We start from the raw sequence: 19,538 nt of genomic DNA on the forward strand, positions 1-19,538 counted from the left end.
AACATGATAACTGACATTCCAAATAAAGATTTGGCCAAGGACTAAAATAAAGATATGTTTTGCGTGTGCAAATCATGTATCTTTCAAGGAAAGGGATTTTTTTAGTTTCTACGGAGCAGCAGAGCAAATAAACAAAAGTTAGCACAAATACTGTAGTTGAGCACTTATAAATAATAACTATGGTTACCCATGAAACAATGAAAACACAAACTGTCTGGGCATCTGTGCGTAGTTGTGAATGACAATTCTACTTCCCCTTTTTGGCTACAGCTATCTTTTCACTACTTGTTTTCTCCACTTCAAATCTGTTCTGTACCACAACTCCATACATCTCCAAGAAGAAAAAACATAAAAATTGGATGGCCATAAATGAATCACTTCCAGTCGAAATTAAAACATTTTCTGATTAAGACAAGCAATTCTTTCCGATATCCTCCCTTCCAATTATCTTAAATTACCTACTTGTGTAATTATTACACAAATTCCCAGGGCAATTTAGGATGGAATAAATGTACGTCATTTTGGGAAACAATTAACTACAGCGATGTGCATCACTGGACATCTACTCAACAGCAACTAATGTCAAAATGAATCCTTGCTTTTCTATCAATTCTGTAAAGGATATGTAAGATCCCAGGTGGTTCTGATACAAAGCCACAACTAATGAATTTGCTTCAAACTGCAGTCTACAGGTACAAATCGTTAGCCATTCTGATTGTTTCTTCAGATTGCAAAATGCAAACTAGGTAATAATTTCAGTTTTAAGGGCTCGCAGCAGAGGTTTACTCATCAATGGATGGGAGGCTAGTTTGCATGATGGACTGGGCTACATTCACAACCCTTTATAGTTTCTTGCGGTCTTGGTTAGATCAGGAGCCATGCCAAGCTGTGATACATCCGGAAAGGATGCCTTCTGTGTGCATCGGTAAAAATTGGAGAGAGTCATTGCGGACATGCCAAATTTCCTTAGCCTCCTGAGAAAGTAGAGGCATTGGCGGGCTTTCTTAACTATAGCATTGGCTTGGAGGGACAGGGAAAAGTTGTTGGTGATCTGGACACCTAGAAACTTGAAGCTCTTGAGCATTTTCATTTCATCCTCGTTGAAATAAATAGGGCCACTACACTTCCTGACGCTGATAACTGTCTGTCATTTTACTAACGTTAGATTTTTGTCGCCGCACCATTTCACCAGATTCTCATCATTTTTTGAGATCCGACCCACTATGGTGGTGTCGTCAGCAAACTTGAAAATCGAGTTGAAGGAGAATTTGGCCACACAGTCACAGGTGTATAAGCAGTACAGTAGGGGGCTTAGGACACAGTCTTGCGGGTCACAAGTGTTGAGGATAATCGTGGAGGAGGTGTCGTTGCCTATCCTAACTGTTTGCAGTCTGTATGTTAGGAAGTCTTGGATCCAGTTGCAGAGGAAGGAGCCAAGCCCTAGCCCATGGAGTTTGGAGATAGGTTTTGTTGGGATAATAGCGTTGAAGGCTGAGCTGTAGTCAATAAACAGGAGTCTGACATAGGTGTGTTTGTTATCCAGGTGTTCCAAGGTTGAGTGTAGGGTCACAAGGGCTGGAAACTGCTGGAGTCTCCTGGGTGAAGGGCCTTGGATGGCTTCCAGCTCTACCTCCATCTCGCGGTGCATATGGGCCACCTGGGCACTCCATGGGGTGGAGGGAAAGCTATGGAAGTAAGCTATTAAGAGCACATGTAAAGTATACATAGGGACTTAGATGGTTTAAATGTGTCCTTACTTAAGAAAGGATATAATTACATTAGAAGCAGTTCAGAGAATTTTCATGTGGCTGAAGTTTGGAATGCAGGGATTAATTTATGTGGAAATGCTAAGCAGGTTGGGTCTATACCCATTAGGGTTTAGGAGAATGAGACAAGATCTTATTGAAACATAAAAGATCCTTACATATTGATGGATGGATGCCGAGAGGACGTTTCCCTTTGTTGTGGAGTCTAGAATTGGGGAAATTGTTTACAAATTAGGGGTCCCCATTTAAGACTGAGATGAGAAATATTTTCTCACAGAGGGTTGAGACTCTGTGGAATTCTCTTCTCCACAGAGCAGAGGAGGCTAGACCATTGAATATATTCAAGGTTGAGTTGGACAGATTTTTGATTGCCAAGGGAGTCAAAGGGATAGTGGAACTGAGACCACAAACAGATCAACACAAACTTATCGAATTGCAGCGCATGCTCGAGGGGCAGAATAGCCTATTCCTGCTCCTTGTCTTATATACTACAAAGAAGAAAAAGTTACTTGCATTTACCTTTTATAATCTCAGGACATCCCAAAGCATTTTATAGCCAAAAAAATACTTTTTAAAACATAGTAAGCTGGATGTTCATCCTCAGACAAGTAGCGGGAGTTGAGATAATTGTCCTGCTGCCTTAGCAGAAAGTGCCAGGAAAGGTGGGGTTTTCATTGTGTGGGGGTTGGAAATAATTCAGAGGCAGCCACAGGAGCAGTCAGATGCTGAGATGAGCTGTTTAATAGGCTCGTTTCAGTGCTGTGGGGCTTCACCCACTGAGACATCTAAGCCCCAAGGGAAAACACTACTTAGTTGATAACTCTGGCTCGCTGATCTAAGCTGTCAAATTCACAATGTTTATTTACACAAGACAAAACGATTTCTACTGCTTGAAGTTTCAGCTATTGTTATTTTACAAGGTCTGGACGAATGGCCTATAATAAAAAGGTTTTTTAAGAAAGTTGCAAGTTATGAATGAATAACTATTCTTGTTTTAAAACTTTTTATTCACCTTATTGTCACTATTGGTTCTAAAGAGTATAGTGGGTGAATGGGCATGGAAGTACCATAGCTTGGCATGGGGGAGAAATATACCTTGTCATGGAGAACATGGGAATGACCTTTGGAACTTAACTTTCAAAAGCTTCTCTCATGCAGTCTATGGTGCACAACAAATCTTTGAAAAGCTGATAAAACTCTATGAAAACTGTGGAGGACGAGGCCTAACCAGGACAGGTTGGGAGTGCACGGTATTGGCTCTTAATGCACAGTAGCCTGAACCCTTAAAAGGCAGCCTTGAAAATCGGAAATCCTGGGAATGGGGTGGGAATCCTGGAATCATGTCTTGGCCGCCACTTTTAACACACGGAGTCTCCCCGACTTTGTGAAAATGCAGCCCAATCACTAACCTACATGAAAGACAATTCTGCATGCAGCAAGGTTACACAAACAGCAATACGATAGTGTTTCATTAGTGGCATTTCAGGGACAAATATTGATCAAGACACTGAGGAGAACTTCCCTATTCTTCAAGTACTGCCATGGAAAAGCTTACCTCCAGCACTGAGGGCACACAGAGCCTCGTTCTTATCTGAAAGATAGCATGTCTGTCTGCTGCACTTATTTAGTACTGCACTGAATTATCAGCCTAGATTATGAGCTCAGGTTTGTGGAGTGAAATTTGAATCCACAACCTTCTGACTCGAGGACAATGGTATGATCAGTGGGTCAAGCCCAACATCATCTAGAGCTTGGTAAATTCACAGCAATTATAATACATTAATTCAGTGATTAAATATTTCGTCAAAAAGCAAAATACTGCAGGTACTGGAAATCTGGAAACCAAAATAGCAAAATACAGAAAGATTCAGCATGTTAGGCATCAGCAGAAAAACAGAAGTCAGTCACTCAATATTTCACAGATTAAAACTCTTCCTTGTGACTAGAAGATATTAAAGACAAACAACATCTTTGACAGAAGCAGAACAAGGGAGATAAAAACACAAAAAACAAGCTGCATAATTTGTGGAGTGCTGGGGAGAGAACAGGAGGCCATTAAATGGAAACACTGATACTGGCAGGAGATAAAAGAAGGAATAACAAGGGAAATACAAAACTTAAGTAACAAATGGAGTATGTGAATGTGAATGAGTAATAAAAGGGGAACAGCTAGGAAGAAATGTGAGAAAAACTAGGATGGCAGAGCGGGCTCTTGTGCCCCAGTAGTCTGGCAGAAGGCAAAAAAGTGGATTGACACAAAGGTTAGGGTGTTCCAAGATGGTAGGGAGACCCACAAAAAGCAGCAATCGTCACCCCATTCCCCAAAGTGATGGCACATCTGTCTTGCACTGCTAGCAACCACTGCCAAGGAGTAACTGTGAACTCCAGTTAATGTATGAATTTATTGATGTTAGTCTTAAAGCTGGAGGGATGAAAGGTGCAGACTAGAATGATGATTGCAATTCACTAAGCTTATGCTGAGTTTTCTTGGAAGGGTGCATACATGCAAATGTGGAGAGATCAAAGTGGGAGTAGGATGGAGACTTGTTATCCCTTCTATGAAAAGTAACAATTTATATATACTTCCACTAACCAGGACTGCACTCATTGCTGATAGCATAGTTTCCTGTGAATTCGGAAAATCAGAGGGCAGAACCATCCACTGCCCATCAAATCTCTTTGAATGAGCTGATCATGAAGTCAAGCTGCTTTCTTTCTTCCACCAGACACTGAGGCCAATGAAGTCAATCCCATCTTGTTGCTATATCATGCTTCTTTTTCTATACATCACCCTTCAGCTATTGATATATTTTCTGTGTGTTGTACATGTTAATCATTTCTATTAAACTCCCTTTTGTCACTTAAACCATTTTCTGTTCTCCACCCACATACTTTGAAGGTGAATTATTGTATTTCTTTTCAAAGATTTCCCCATTTCTTTTGTTCTGTTCCTTTTAAGAATGTTGTTGTCAGGAAATGATATAGAAAGAAAAGAAAATCTTGCAGTTATAAACCATGCCTTTAATGTCCTCAGGACTTTACGAAATACTATTTTCTTTTATTGATTTTCTTTTATTGAAGGGGCAGCACGGTGGCACAGTGGTTAGCACTGCTTCCTCACAGCTCCAGGGACCCGGGTTCGATTCCCGGCTTGGGTCACTGTCTGTGTGGAGTCTGTACATTCTCCCCGTGTCTACATGGGTTTCCTCCGGGTGCTCCAGTTTCCTCCCACAGCCCAAAGATGTGTGGGCGAGGGAGACTGGCTATGCTAAATTGCCCCTTAGTGTCCCGGGATGCATTGGTTAGGGGGATTAGCAGGGTAAATATGTGGGGTTACGGGGATAGGGCCAGGGTGGGATTGTTGTCGGTGCAGACTCAATGGGCCAAATGGCCTCCTTCTGCACTGTGGGGATTCTATGATTAATGGGGTTTAAGCATTTCCTGCCCAACCTTAATTGCCCTTGAGAAGGTGATGTAGTCTATGTGACATAGGTACACCCTGTCAGATAGTTTCCCAGGATTTGACATAGCAAGGCATGGTCATATATTTTCAAGTCAGGATGTGAATGACCTGATGGTGGTGTTTCCATTTGTCGGTTTCTCAAGTTCTGCTAAGCAGTAAACATCACAGGTTGAAACCTTGACAAGTGGTTAGCACTGCTGCCTCACAGCGCCAGGGTCCCAGGTTCAATTCCAGCCTCAGGTCACTGTCTGTGTGGAGTTTGCACATTCTCCCTGTGTCTGCGTGGGTTTCCTCCGGGTGCTCCGGTTTCCTCCCACAGTCCAAAGATGTGCGAGCTAGGTTGATTGGCCATGCTAAATTGATCCTAGCGTCGGGTGGATTAGCAGAGTAAATGTGTGGGGTTACGGGAATAGTGCCTGGGTGGGATTGTGGTCAGTACAGATTCGATGGGCCGAATGGCCTCCTTCTGTACTGTAGGGATTCTATGAAGTTGCTGCAGGATATTTGCAAATAGTACAACACAGCAGAGGTAGTGGAGAGTGAATGTCTAAGATGTTGGATGGGGTGCCAGGCAAGTGGGTTGCTTAACCCCAGATGGTGTTGAGCTTATCGAGTGTTGTTGGAATGGTGGTGGAGAGTAAATTCATTACATCTGTCCTGTAGATGCTGGAAAGACATTGGGAAGCCAGAAGTTGAGTTGCTCATTGCAAATTATCCAGACCTACTCTTATGGCCACGGTATTTATATTCCGTTTCCAGTTAAGTTTCAGGTAAATGGCTCACCGCAGCATGTTAATGGTGCTGGATTCAGTGATGATAATAGTTTTGAAAGTCAAGGGGAAGTGATTAGACCTTCTTTGGTTTGAGATGGTCTTACTAAAGTCAGGCTGAACTTGTTGGAGAGAGAGGGGCTGAGGGGGATGCGCATGGACTGGGAGCGGGCTGTGCATATGCAATTCAGCATTTTAAGTTCTTTGGTCTGAGGATGGGCCCAGAGCATCTGTGCAAAAGAAAACATGCAAAAAAATGGTGGTATCATCCAAACATGGTGCACCATATCGAAAAAGATTCCCAAACAGCAGACAGGGAGCGAGCGCAAAAAAAGTACCACGTATTGGTACCTGGTACCTGAGGTTGAGAGAGAGGAGTAGAGACAGAATAAAAGGTTTCCAGCAGAAGAAAGACTACAGTTGTTGGACTTTAAGTGGTGAGGGCTCAGGAGAAGCCCTCGTGATCACATGCCAGCGTTGTAATTGCACTGGAACAGCTTGGTTAGAGAAGTGGCTAGTCCTGGAGAATAGATTTCCAGCACTACAACCAAGATGCTGTTGGGAACTAACATCTTTTCTGTATCCAGAACATGCAACCATTTCTTCACATGATGAGTACCGATTTGAATTGGCTGAAGACTAGTCTCTATGATTGTAGGGACCTCAGGAAGAGGCAGAGATAAATGATACACTTGGTATTTCTGACTGAAGATGAGGAGAAAACGTCAGCTTTGTCTTTTGCACTGACATGCAGAGTTCCGCCACCATTGAGTATGGGGATGAGCCTCCTCCGACCTGTCTACCACCCATTATTGACTGGATGTGACAGGACTGCAGAACTTTGACCTGATCCACTGGCTGGGATTGCTTAGCTCTATCGCACAGTGCTTCTGCTAATGAGCATAAGAGTAGTCTTGTATTGTAGCTTCACCATGTTAGCATCTTGATTTTAGGTAAACCTGATGCTGCTCCCAGCATACTCTCTTACACTCCTCATTGAACCAGGGTTGATTCTCTGGCTTGATAATAGTAGCAAAGTGAGGGACATACCGATTCATAAGATTTCAGATTGTAATGGAATATAACTCTCCTGCTGACTTTGCACAGTGCCCCGCAAAACCCCATTACTGAGCTGTATTATCTATTCTGTATCTATTCTCTTCAGCATGGTGGTCGCTTCACACAACACAACAGAGGATGTTTTCAGTGTGATGACATTTAATGGCATTACTGTCGCTGGATCACCACTATAAACATTCTGGGGGTTACCATTGACCAGAAACTGAACTGCACCAGCCATATAAATACTGTGACTATAAGAATCTGTCCAACAACCACTCCTACGAGTACCTCATGGATAGATGCACCAGTTAATGAGGATGAGGTCAAGTGGGTTTCTTCTTCACATTGGTTCTCTCACCACCTGCCACAGACGCAGTTCAGCAGTTAAGCCATTCAGAATTCAGCCAGCTGACCCTGTGGCGGTGCTACATTCTTGGTAATTGGTCTATAGAGTTTCTCATCCAGAATCTATCTATCTGTGTCCTACCCACCTTCAGTGCTTGTTCCAAATGGTATTTAACAAGGAGTACTAATTCATCAGTTCAAGAAGAGTGGTAGGTAGACAGCATCAGAAAATTCCCTTGCCTATGATTGACACAATGTCACAACACTTGATTCTGGATTCAATGTTAAGGACTCTCAAACGTGTATGCTATTCAATCAATGTCCCTCACAAGGATTGCCACCAAAATACAAATTATCTTAAAGCTATGCATGCATTGTCTCAGGATGAAAAGTTCTGAATCTTCAATAATTCAATCACTCTGAGAAGTCCCTTTTCTGAAATATTAATCATCAACATTGTTGGATATAAAGAATTGAATTCTTTAATTATGCCTCACAAGTGTCATCTTCCAGTTTTTGAATTAAGTTCATATTCCAAACACAAAAAAAATTCACAGCCATGCAAATTAGGGCAACAGTTTCTTTTAGAGACTGGCTCTATTTATTAATCATGAAGCATTCACATTCATTCCAAAATCAGTGCTCAGAAATGCAAAATGTTTGGGATGTGGTCGACAGAGTGACTATCAAACTCTGAATTTCAGTAGCAGTTTAGTTTAAGGCTGCAGGAGATATTGCTCAGAGAATCTCAACATGTACCCCCAGGGTTATCTCATTACAGATCACGATGCTACCAGTGTGTTGCTCACCACTACAAATGTCCTTATCCAATTTGGGCTGTGATGTGCTCAAAGGCACATAACAACTTATTAAAGACAACCATATGGATTTGTAAATTAGTTCTAGCCAATGTGACACTTACAATATTCTTGATGGCGAGCATGCCATGAAAATTCATGTAAAAACATATCTCAAGGGCATCAGTCAGGGGAAAAGATATGCAGATCCTGAAAGCAATGTTAATGTGGGATTCAGACAAATGACAAACTAAGAATATTAAAGTAAGTTCTGGGCGCTGAAAACTTTGCACTGATCAAAAATTTAAGGAAAAAATTGTCACAAATTTTCACAAAAGAGTCAACTGTGACTCGAGTTGGTGGCACCCACACCTGAGTCACAGAGTAGGGGGTTTCAAGTTCCAGTTCAGAGTTTGAGTCCAAAAATCTGGGCTGGTACTTCAATGCAGTACTGAAAGTGTGCTTCACTGTTGAGGTGCTATCTTTCAGATGTAACATTAAAGCAAGACAGTGCTCACTCTCTCAGGTAGACACAGAAGATCCCATGGTATTGTTTTAGAGAAGATCAGAGAGTTACCATCAGTATTCTAGTTAGTATGTAGCCCAAATCAACATCACTAACAGAGACTGCCTGGTCATTATCGCATTCCTGTTTTGTTTTAAATATTTGTTCACTGGATGTGTGCATTGCTGACAAAGTTAGTATTCATTGCCCATTCCTAATTGCGCTTGGGAGATTGGTGGTTAGCACCCTTCTTGAACCGCTGAACCATGTGGTGAAATTACAGCCACTATGATCTTAAAGTCCCAGGATTTTGACCCAGCAGCAGTGGATGCCTGGTGATAGAGTTCCAAGTCAGAATGGTGAGACTTGGGAAGGAAGCTTGGAGGTGGTGATGTTTCCATGCATGTGCTGCTCTTGCCTTCTTGATAGGGATTTTGGACTTGGGAGCTGCCCCCAAAGAAGGTTTGGTGAGTTGTTGCAGTGCGTCCTGTAAATGGTACACACTTCAGCCATGGTGTACCAATGATGCAGCATTTCCTTTAACTGCAGCAGTCCACGTGGTGTAAATACACCCACAGTGCTGTTAGGAAGGGACAAGTGAAGGAATGGTGACACGGTCCCAAGTCAAGATGGTGTGTTGTTTTCAGGTGGTGTTGCAATGCACCTGTTGCCCCTGTCCTTCTAAATGGTGGAGGACACAGCTTTGGAAGGTGCCTTTAAAAGAGCCTTGGCAAGTTGCTGCAGTGTAACTTATAGATGATGCACACTGCTGTCACTGTACATAGGTGGTTGGAGAGTGTGAATGTTTAAAGTGATGGATTGGGAGCCCATCAAGGAGTTGCTTTATCTTGGATGGTGTAAAATTTCTGAAGTGTTGCTGAAACTGCACTCATCAAGCAAGTTTAGAGTATTTTCTCAAGGTAGTGTCCAAGGACCAACTATGTTCAGTTGCTCCATCAATGATCTTCCCTCTATGATAAGGAGGGAAATGGAGATGTTTGCTGATGATTGCACAATATTCAGCATAGATACAGAAGCAGTCCATGACCATAAGTAGCAACACCTGAACAACAGACAGACTTAGACTGATAAGTGATAAGTATAATTTTGTGCCACACAAATGCCAAGCAATGACCACCTCCAAAAAGAGGTAATCCAACTATCGCCCCTTGACATTCAATGGCATTATCGTCGCTGGATCACCACTATAAACATTCTGGGGGTTACCATTGACCAGAAACTGAACTGCACCAGCCATATAAATACTGTGACTATAAGAGCCTGTCAGAGTCCAAGAATTCTGCAGAGGGAACTCACCTCCGAACTCTCAAAGCCTGTCCACCAGCTACAAGGCACAAGTCAGGAGTATGATGGAACATCCCCCACTTGCCTGGACGGATGCAGCTCCAAAAACACCAGGAAACTTGACACCATTCAAGATAAAGCAGCCCACTTGATTGACACCCATCCATCACCTTAAGTATTCACTCACAATACCACCAATGCACAGCAGCAGTAGTATCAGCTACAAAATGCACTGCAACAACTCACCAAGGCTCCTTCGACAGCACCTTCCAAATCCACAACCTTTACCACCAAGAAGGACAAGGGTAGCAGATGCATGGGAATACCACCAATTGCAAGTTTCTCTCCAAGCCACAAACATAAGAACATAAGAAATAGGAGGAGTAGGCCATCTAGCCCCTCGAGCCTGCCCCGCCATTCAATAAGATCATAGCTGATCTGATAGTGGTTTAGTTCCACTTACCCGCCCACTCACCATAACCCTTAATTTCCTTATTGATCAGAAATCTATCTACCTGTGACTTAAACATATTTAACGAGGTAGCCCCCACTGCTTCAATGGGCAGAAAATTCCAGAGATTCACTACCCTCAGAGAAGAAGTTCCTCCTCAACTCTGTTCTCAATGGACTCCCTCTTATTTTGAGGCTGTGTCCTCTAGTTCTTGTTTCCTTTCTAAGTGGAAAGAATCTCTCTGCCTCTACCCTGTCTCGCCCCTTCATTATCTTATATGTCTCTATAAGATCTCCCCTCAGCCTTCTAAACTCCAACGAGTACAGGCCCAATCTACTCAATCTCTCCTCATAAGCTAACCCCCTCATCTCCGGTATCAACCTGGTGAACCTTCTCTGTACTCCCTCCAAGGCCAATACATCCTTCTGCAAATAAGGGGACCAAAATTGCACACAGTACTCCAGTTGCGGCCTCACCAGTACCTTGTACAGTTGCAGAAAGACCTCCCTGCTTTTATACTCCATCCCCTTTGCGATAAAGGCCAACATTCCATTTGCCTTCTTGATCACCTGCTGCACCTGCAAACTGAGTTTTCGCGATTCATGCACAAGGACTCCCAGGTCCCTCTGCACAGTAGCATGTTGTAATTTTTCACCATTTAAATAATAGTCCATTTTACTATTATTCCTTCCAAAGTGGATAACCTCACACTTGTCAACGTTATACTCCATCTGCCAGATCCTCACCCACTCACTTAGCCTATCCAAATCTCTCTGCAGACTTTCCGCATCCTCCACGCAATTCGCTTTCCCACTCATCTTTGTATCATCCGCAAACTTTGTTACCCTACACTCGGTCCCCTCCTCCAGATATATGGTAAACAGTTGAGGCCCCAGCACCGATCCCTGCGGCACGCCACTAGTCACCAACTGACAACCAGAAAAGCAGCCATTTATTCCAACTCTCTGCTTTCTGTTAGATAGTCATGATGTGGAGATGCTGGCGTTGGACTGGGGTAAACACAGTAAGAAGTTTAACAACAGCAGGTTAAAGTCCAACAGGTTTATTTGGTAGCAAAAGCTACACAAGCTTTCGGAGCTGCAAGCCCCTTCTTCAGGTGAGTGGGAATTCTGTTCACAAACAGAGCATATAAAGATACAAACTCAATTTACATGAATAATGGTTGGAATGCGAATACTTACAACTAATCAAGTCTTTAAGAAACAAAACAATGTGAGTGGAGAGAGCATCAAGACAGGCTAAAAAGATGTGTATTGTCTCCAGACAAGACAGCCAGTGAAACTCTGTGGGAGTTACAAATAGTGTGCCATGAACCCAATATCCCGGTTGAGGCCGTCCTCGTGTGTGCGGAACTTGGCTATCAGTTTCTGCTCAGCGACTCTGCGCCGTCGTGTGTCGCGAAGGCCGCCTTGGAGAACGCTTACCCAAATATCAGAGGCCGAATGCCCGTGACCGCTGAAGTGCTCCCCAACAGGAAGAGAACAGTCTTGTCTGGTGATTGTCGAGCGGTGTTCATTCATCCGTTGTCGCAGCGTCTGCATAGAAGTGTACCGACAACTAAACAACGAGGAACACTACAGACAGTTACCTGCAGATCTGACCAAAGAACACACCCGTCAACTCAACACTCTGATCAAGACCTTTGATCCGGACCTTCAGAACACCCTCCGTGCTCTCATCCCACGTACTCCCCGCGTTGGAGATCTCTACTGCCTCCCGAAGATACACAAGGCAAACACACCCGGCCGTCCCATCGTATCGGGCAATGGGACCCTGTGCGAGAACCTCTCCGGCTATGTCGAGGGCATCCTGAAACCCATTGTACAAAGAACCCCCAGCTTTTGTCGCGACACGACGGACTTCCTACAGAAACTCGGCACACATGGAGCAGTTGAACCAGGAGCGCTCCTCGTCACAATGGATGTCTCGGCACTCTACACCAGCATCCCCCATGACGATGGCATTGCTGCAACGGCCTCAGTGCTCAGCGCCAACAATTGCCAGTTTCCAGATGCAATTTTACATCTCATCCGCTTCATTCTGGACCACAATGTCTTCACCTTCAACAACCAGTTCTTCATCCAGACACACGGAACAGCCATGGGGACCAAATTCGCACCTCAATATGCCAACATCTTCATACACAGGTTCGAAAAAGACTTCTTCACCGCACGGGACCTTCAACCGATGCTATACACTAGATACATCGATGACATTTTCTTCCTTTGGACTCATGGTGAACAATCACTGAAACAACTCTATGATGACATCAACAAGTTCCATCCCACCATCAGACTCACCATAGACTACTCTCCGGAATCGGTTACATTCTTGGACACACGCATCTCCATTAAGGACGGTCACCTCAGCACCTCACTGTACCGCAAGCCCACGGATAACCTCACGATGCTCCACTTCTCCAGCTTCCACCCTAAACACGTTAAAGAAGCCATCCCCTATGGACAAGCCCTCCGTATACACAGGATCTGCTCGGATGAGGAGGATCGCAACAGACACCTCCAGACGCTGAAAGATGCCCTCATAAGAACAGGATATGGCGCTCGACTCATTGATCAACAGTTCCAACGCGCCACAGCGAAAAACCGCACCGACTTCCTCAGAAGACAAACACGGGACACAGTGGACAGAGTACCCTTCGTTGTCCAGTACTTCCCCGGAGCGGAGAAGCTACGGCATCTCCTCCGGAGCCTTCAACATGTCATTGATGAAGACGAACATCTCGCCAAGGCCATCCCCACACCCCCACTTCTTGCCTTCAAACAACCGCACAACCTCAAACAGACCATTGTCCGCAGCAAACTACCCAGCCTTCAGGAGAACAATGACCATGACACCACACAACCCTGCCACAGCAACCTCTGCAAGACGTGCCGGATCATCGACACAGATGCCATCATCTCACGTGAGAACACCATCCACCAGGTACACGGTACATACTCTTGCAACTCGGCCAACGTTGTCTACCTGATACGCTGCAAGAAAGGATGTCCCGAGGCATGGTACATTGGGGAAACTATGCAGACGCTGCGACAACGGATGAATGAACACCGCTCGACAATCACCAGACAAGACTGTTCTCTTCCTGTTGGGGAGCACTTCAGCGGTCACGGGCATTCGGCCTCTGATATTCGGGTAAGCGTTCTCCAAGGCGGCCTTCGCGACACACGACGGCACAGAGTCGCTGAGCAGAAACTGATAGCCAAGTTCCGCACACACGAGGACGGCCTCAACCGGGATATTGGGTTCATGGCACACTATTTGTAACCCCCACAGAGTTTCACTGGCTGTCTTGTCTGGAGACAATACACATCTTTTTAGCCTGTCTTGATGCTCTCTCCACTCACATTATTTTGTTTCTTAAAGACTTGATTAGTTGTAAGTACTCGCATTCCAACCATTATTCATGTAAATTGAGTTTGTGTCTTTATATGCTCTGTTTGTGAACAGAATTCCCACTCACCTGAAGAAGGGGCTTGCAGCTCCGAAAGCTTGTGTGGCTTTTGCTACCAAATAAACCTGTTGGACTTTAACCTGGTGTTGTTAAACTTCTTATTCTGTTAGATAGCCAATCCTCAATCCATGCTAACACTTTACCCCCAACTCCGTGTACCCTAATCTTCTACAGCAACCTTTTGTGAGGCAACTTATCGAACGCCTTCTGGAAATCTAAAAACACCACATCCACCGGTTCCCTTCTGTCAACTGCACTCGTTACATCTTCATAAAAATCCAGTAAATTCGTCAAACACGACTTTCCCTTCATGAATCCATGCTGCGTCTGCTTGACCGAACCATTTTTTTCCAGGTGTCCTGCTATTTCTTCTTTAATGATGGATTCCAGCAATTTCTCAACTGCAGACGTTAAGCTAACCAGCCTGTAGTTACCCGCCTTTTGTCTAACTCCTTTTTTAAAGAGTGGCGTCACATTAGCTGTTTTCCAATCAGCCGGCACTTCCCCAGATTCCAGCGAATTTTGATAAATTACAACCAACGCATCCGCTATTACTTCTGCCATTTCTTTCAGTACCCTGGGATGCATTCCATCCGGGCCCAGGGACTTGTCTATTTTTAGTCCCATTAGCCTACCAAGCACTACCTCTTTAGTAATAGTAATCGTTTTAAGGACCTCATCCCTTACAGTCCCACGACCGTCAATTTTCGGTAAGCTATTTGTGTCCTCTACCGTGAAGACCGACACAAAAAACTTGTTTAAGGCCTCGGCCATTTCCTCGTTTCCCATTATTAAATCCCCCTTCTCATCCTCTAAGGGTCCAACATTTACTTTAGCTACTCCTTTCCTTTTCATATATTTGTAAAAACTTTTACTATCAGTTTTTATATTTGGGGTTGTTTAGTTTCATAATCTATCTTTCCTTTCTTTATCGCTTTCTTAGTAGTTCTTTGTTGTTTTTTAAAGCTTTCCCAATCTTCTAATTCCCCACTAGTTTTGGCCACTCTGTACGCATCGGTTTTCAATTTAATACTCTCCTTTATTTCCTTAGTTATCCACGGCTGGTTATCCCTTTTCTTACATTCCTTCTTTATCACAGGAATATATTTTTGCTGAGTACTGAGAAAAATCTCCTTAAAAATCCGCCACTGTTGCTCAGCTGTCCTACCAACTAGTCTGCGCTCCCAGTCTACATTAGCCAATTCTGCCCTCATCGTATTGTACTCTCCTCTGTTCAAGCAGAGGACACTGGTTTGGGACCCTACTTTCTCACCCTCCATCTGTATTAGAAATTCAACCATATTGTGATCACTCATTCCAAGAGGATCCCTCACAAGAAGATCATTAATTTTTCCTGTCTCATTACACAGGACCAGATCCAAGATAACTCGCTCCCTCGTAGGTTCTGTAACATACTGTTCGAGAAAACTATTCCGACAGCATTCTAAGAACTCTTCCTCAATTTCACCGCGTCCAACTTGAGTCAACCAATCAATATGCAGGTTAAAATCCCCCATGATTATTGCTGTTCCGTTTTTGCACGCATCCATTATTTGCTTGTTTATAGCCCGACCCACCTCAAAGTTATTATTTGGGGGTCTATAGACCACGCCCACCAGTGACTTTCTCCCCTTACTATTCCTCATCTCCACCCACAACAATTCCACATTCTGCTCCTTAGAGCCTATATCGTCTCTCACTACTGCCCTGATGTTATCTGTAATTAACAGAGCTACCCCACCTCCTTTTCCTTCCTGTCTATCCTTCCGAAATGTCTGATACCCCTGGATATTCAGTTCCCAGTCCTGGTCACCCTGCAACCACGTTTCTGTAATGGCCACTAGATCATACCCATTTGTACTGATTTGTGCCATCAACTCATTCACTTTGTTTCGAATGCTACGTGCATTCAGGTAAAGTGTCTTTATGCTAGCCTTTATATGGACCCGATTTGTTAGTGCATTCTTTTGATTGCACGCTCTGTCCCTACCTGTCGCAAACTGGCTATCCTTCCCCAGACCATCTCCTTGCACTGCGTTGACCACCTCCCTTCTTGTGTTTGTCACCTTTTTTACTCTGCTTGAGCCCTTGACTCCTTTAACTAGATGAATGTCCTCATCATTAACCTGCACTCGTACCCTCTCCTTTACCTTTGATTTTGTAATTCCCCATACCCCTGAACTCCCCCCCCCACTATTTAGTTTAAAGCCCTATTTACAGCCTTGGTTATACGATTCGCCAGGACTCTGGTCCCAGCACGATTCAGATGAAGACCATCCCTCCGGAACAGGTCCCCTCTTCCCCAATACTGGTGCCAATGTCCCATGAATTCAAACCCATTCCTCCCACACCAATCTTTGAGCCACGCATTTATCTCCTTAATCTTATTTACCCTGCGCCAATTTGCTTGTGGCTCAGGTAGTAATCCAGAGATTACCACCTTGTTGGTTCTGTTTTTTAATTTGGCTCCTAGCTTTTCATACTCCCTCTGCAGAACCTCTGTTCGTGCTATATCATTGGCACCTACGTGGACCACTACAACTGGATCTTTACCCTCCCACTCCAAGTTCCTCTGCAGCCCAGATGAGATATCCTGGACCCGAGCACCAGACAGGCAACACAACCTTCGGGATTCCCGATCCTGGTCACAAAGAACAGTGTCAATACCCCTAACTACACTATTCCCAATTACCACTATATCTCTTTTTTCTTCCTCCACCTGAATGGCTCCCTGTACCATGGTGCCATAGGCAGTTTGTTCATCCTCCTTGCAGTCCCCACACTGGGAGCAAGAATTTCAAATCTGTTGTACAGATTCAGGGACTGAGGCTCTTGCAACTCTACCTTCTGGATCCCACTTCCTGCCTCACTCGCAGCCACACCCTCTTGTCCCTGACCCCCGGCTGAATTAGTTCGTCGAAGGGGTGTTACTGTCTCCTGAAACACAGTGTCCAGGTAACTCTCCCCCTCCCTGATATGTCGCAGTGTCTGAAGCTCAGACTCCAGCTCATCAACCCTGAGCCGGAGTTCCTCAAGCAACCAACACTTACTGCAGACATGCTCACTGGGAACCATCCTGACTTGGAATTATATCACAATTCCTCCACTGTCACTGTGTCTAAATCCTGGAATTCCTTTCCCAACAGCACTGTGGGCATACCTACACAACATGAACTGCAGCAGTTCAAGGTGGTGGCTCACCACCACCTTCCCAAGGGCAGTCAAGTTAGGTAACAAAAATACTGGGTTAGCCAGTGATTCCCACATGCCTTGAAAGCATAATAAGAAACTCAGAGGCTGATGCTGTGGGATTCAGCAATGCTTAATGTCATTGAATGTTAAGGGGAGATGGTCAGATTCTCTTCTGAAGATGGTCATTTTCCCCACAGAAGTGCCAGACAATATTGTTCGCCACAAACCAGCCCAAGCCCGAATATTGTTCAGGTCTTGCTGTTTTTTGCAGTTTGCTGTGCACAATGAGGTATTGTGCTTCCTACATTGCATTGGTGACAAAATTCATAACGTGCTTGATTGAGTGTAAAGTACTTTGGGACGTTCAGAGGTTGTTCAAGGTGCTTTATGAATATAACTTCTTTTTACTTCATAATTCTTCAAAGAAAGAAAATTGACACAAAAGGATCAATTAAACAACATGAGCTTTTGGTAAATTGACAACAACCAGGTCAGTTTACACCAAGTGTAAAAACTAAACTAAATTTCCAAAATTAAAAACCCTGTATACAGAGTGGAGAAAGTGGTACTATATATGGTCATGTTTATAAGACATGTGAAAAAGATCATGAATGGTTAAATATGAAACTTTACTTTGTTTATTTAAAAAATGGATCTTGCAGGACCAAAAATATGGCCGTTACAGGTCACATGATTTGCAAGTTGGTTACAGACGTGGAAACGTCCAACAGTAATTACAGGACAAAGCTCAGAATTCATCCTTGTGGAATCTCACACCTATCGTTTTGCGAACCCAGAACAATCAATGAAACGAGGGAGTAGCAGACGATTTGTCTACCCATCCTGGACTCATAACAAAGAGAGAGTGCCATCGTAGATTATAACTGCAGAGGGGCTGATAACCACCATCCATCTCCTAAAGTGAACAACAAATGTAGACCAGAGGCATAGAAATAGATTGTTAACCTGAAACTGACTCATTGATGGGCAACATTATAGGGCCTAAGCTCCTCCGGCCTTTAGAAAATGTTATTGCATTCATATACTCCCAGGCAATCCGTTGTTTAACATCCAGCCTGTCAACACCAAAGCAGCAAAGCTTGCCTCAAGTCTAAACTGCCTCGGGGCCCGGTTCTCTGGAAGATACCTGCCATCGCATGTAGGGTAGAAAGAGTCTCTGTGAACCATCTTGTTGTGTTTTCAAAGGAATTCTGCAATTCCTGCTTTCAGCTAGCTGAACTCACCTGAGCTTAAATGTCTGCATGAAGGAACCTTCACTGCATTCTAACATTCACATGAATTATCAATGGGAGCAATTCTGCGCTCCTGTTTTCGGGGATGGGATAATCCCACGTGAGTCCCAAAATGCAGTTTATGCCAGTGGGATCAGGCTTTAAACCTGACCCTCCCTTCACCCCCACCCTAATAGGTTGTCCATGTGAATCACAACAGACTCCCCCATGATGTGCACCTGGCAAGCAGAACATGCCGGAGGTGCACAGGTGAGTGCATCACCCAAGTGGAGTAGGTTGTGCCTGGGAAATACCCTGACACACTGGGCAATGCCTGGGGAGAGGGAGTTCTGTGGTGTGGGATTTCATCTCCTGGGATTGTGGGGGAGGAAGCAGCGTTTTCATGGGGATGGTTTGTATGGGTGGGTAGTTCCATTGGGAGAAGGGGTAGGGGGAGTTCCATGGTGGGGTAAGGAGTTCTATTTTTTATTCTTTGAATAGGAACGTCCCTTCAGTAACAATATGCACAGTTCTTGTCAACTTTTCCATTATAACTTCTAATATAAACATTAATGATTGAAACGCCCCACAGAAAGTTGACACCCTATTTCCTTCCAGTGGAGACGCTGAGTAAAACCATTGGCAGGGAGATATACTTATTTTTTTGACAAACTTACATAGGCAGTCTCCATTATGAATGTTGGCATTAGAATTTATAAATTAAATACAAAAGTAAGGGTAGCATGTAGGACATCAAAAAATGAGTCAGAATTACATCTTCCTCTGGTCCAATTATTTCCTGTCCGCTAACCCTACTTTCTCTGAAGACCACACTTGATCTAGACTCCTGGTGTGTAAAGCCACATGTGACTGACTAACTAATCATTATAAGCCCTCTGGCAATCTTTAAAGGAGGAAATGCTACGGTAGATTTTCCCACATGGGATGATGGCCTTTTCATCACTATGTAAAGGTTAAGAACGAAGAGAAATTAGTTAATTTTAATAAACTATTTCTAAGATTACATAATGAGAATATCCCCTTAATAGATACTTGGAATTGAGAGATTTAGAAATAGGATTGAAAGAAATGGAAAATGAATTCTATATGAAGAAATCAAGCATTACTGCACTTGTTTACAACACATTTCAATTTTC

At 43.9% G+C, this 19,538-nt stretch overlaps 1 protein-coding gene across 14 annotated transcripts in view; it reads right to left on the reverse strand.

Moving 5' to 3' along the window:
• Positions 1 to 19,538, reverse strand: part of LOC144494088 (calcium/calmodulin-dependent protein kinase type II delta chain) — a 344,749-nt gene that overhangs the window by 121,071 nt on the left and 204,140 nt on the right. The window lies entirely within an intron of this gene.

The sequence above is a fragment of the Mustelus asterias genome, chromosome 1, assembly GCF_964213995.1.
Source record: "Mustelus asterias chromosome 1, sMusAst1.hap1.1, whole genome shotgun sequence".
NCBI classification, from domain to species: Eukaryota; Metazoa; Chordata; class Chondrichthyes; order Carcharhiniformes; family Triakidae; genus Mustelus; species Mustelus asterias.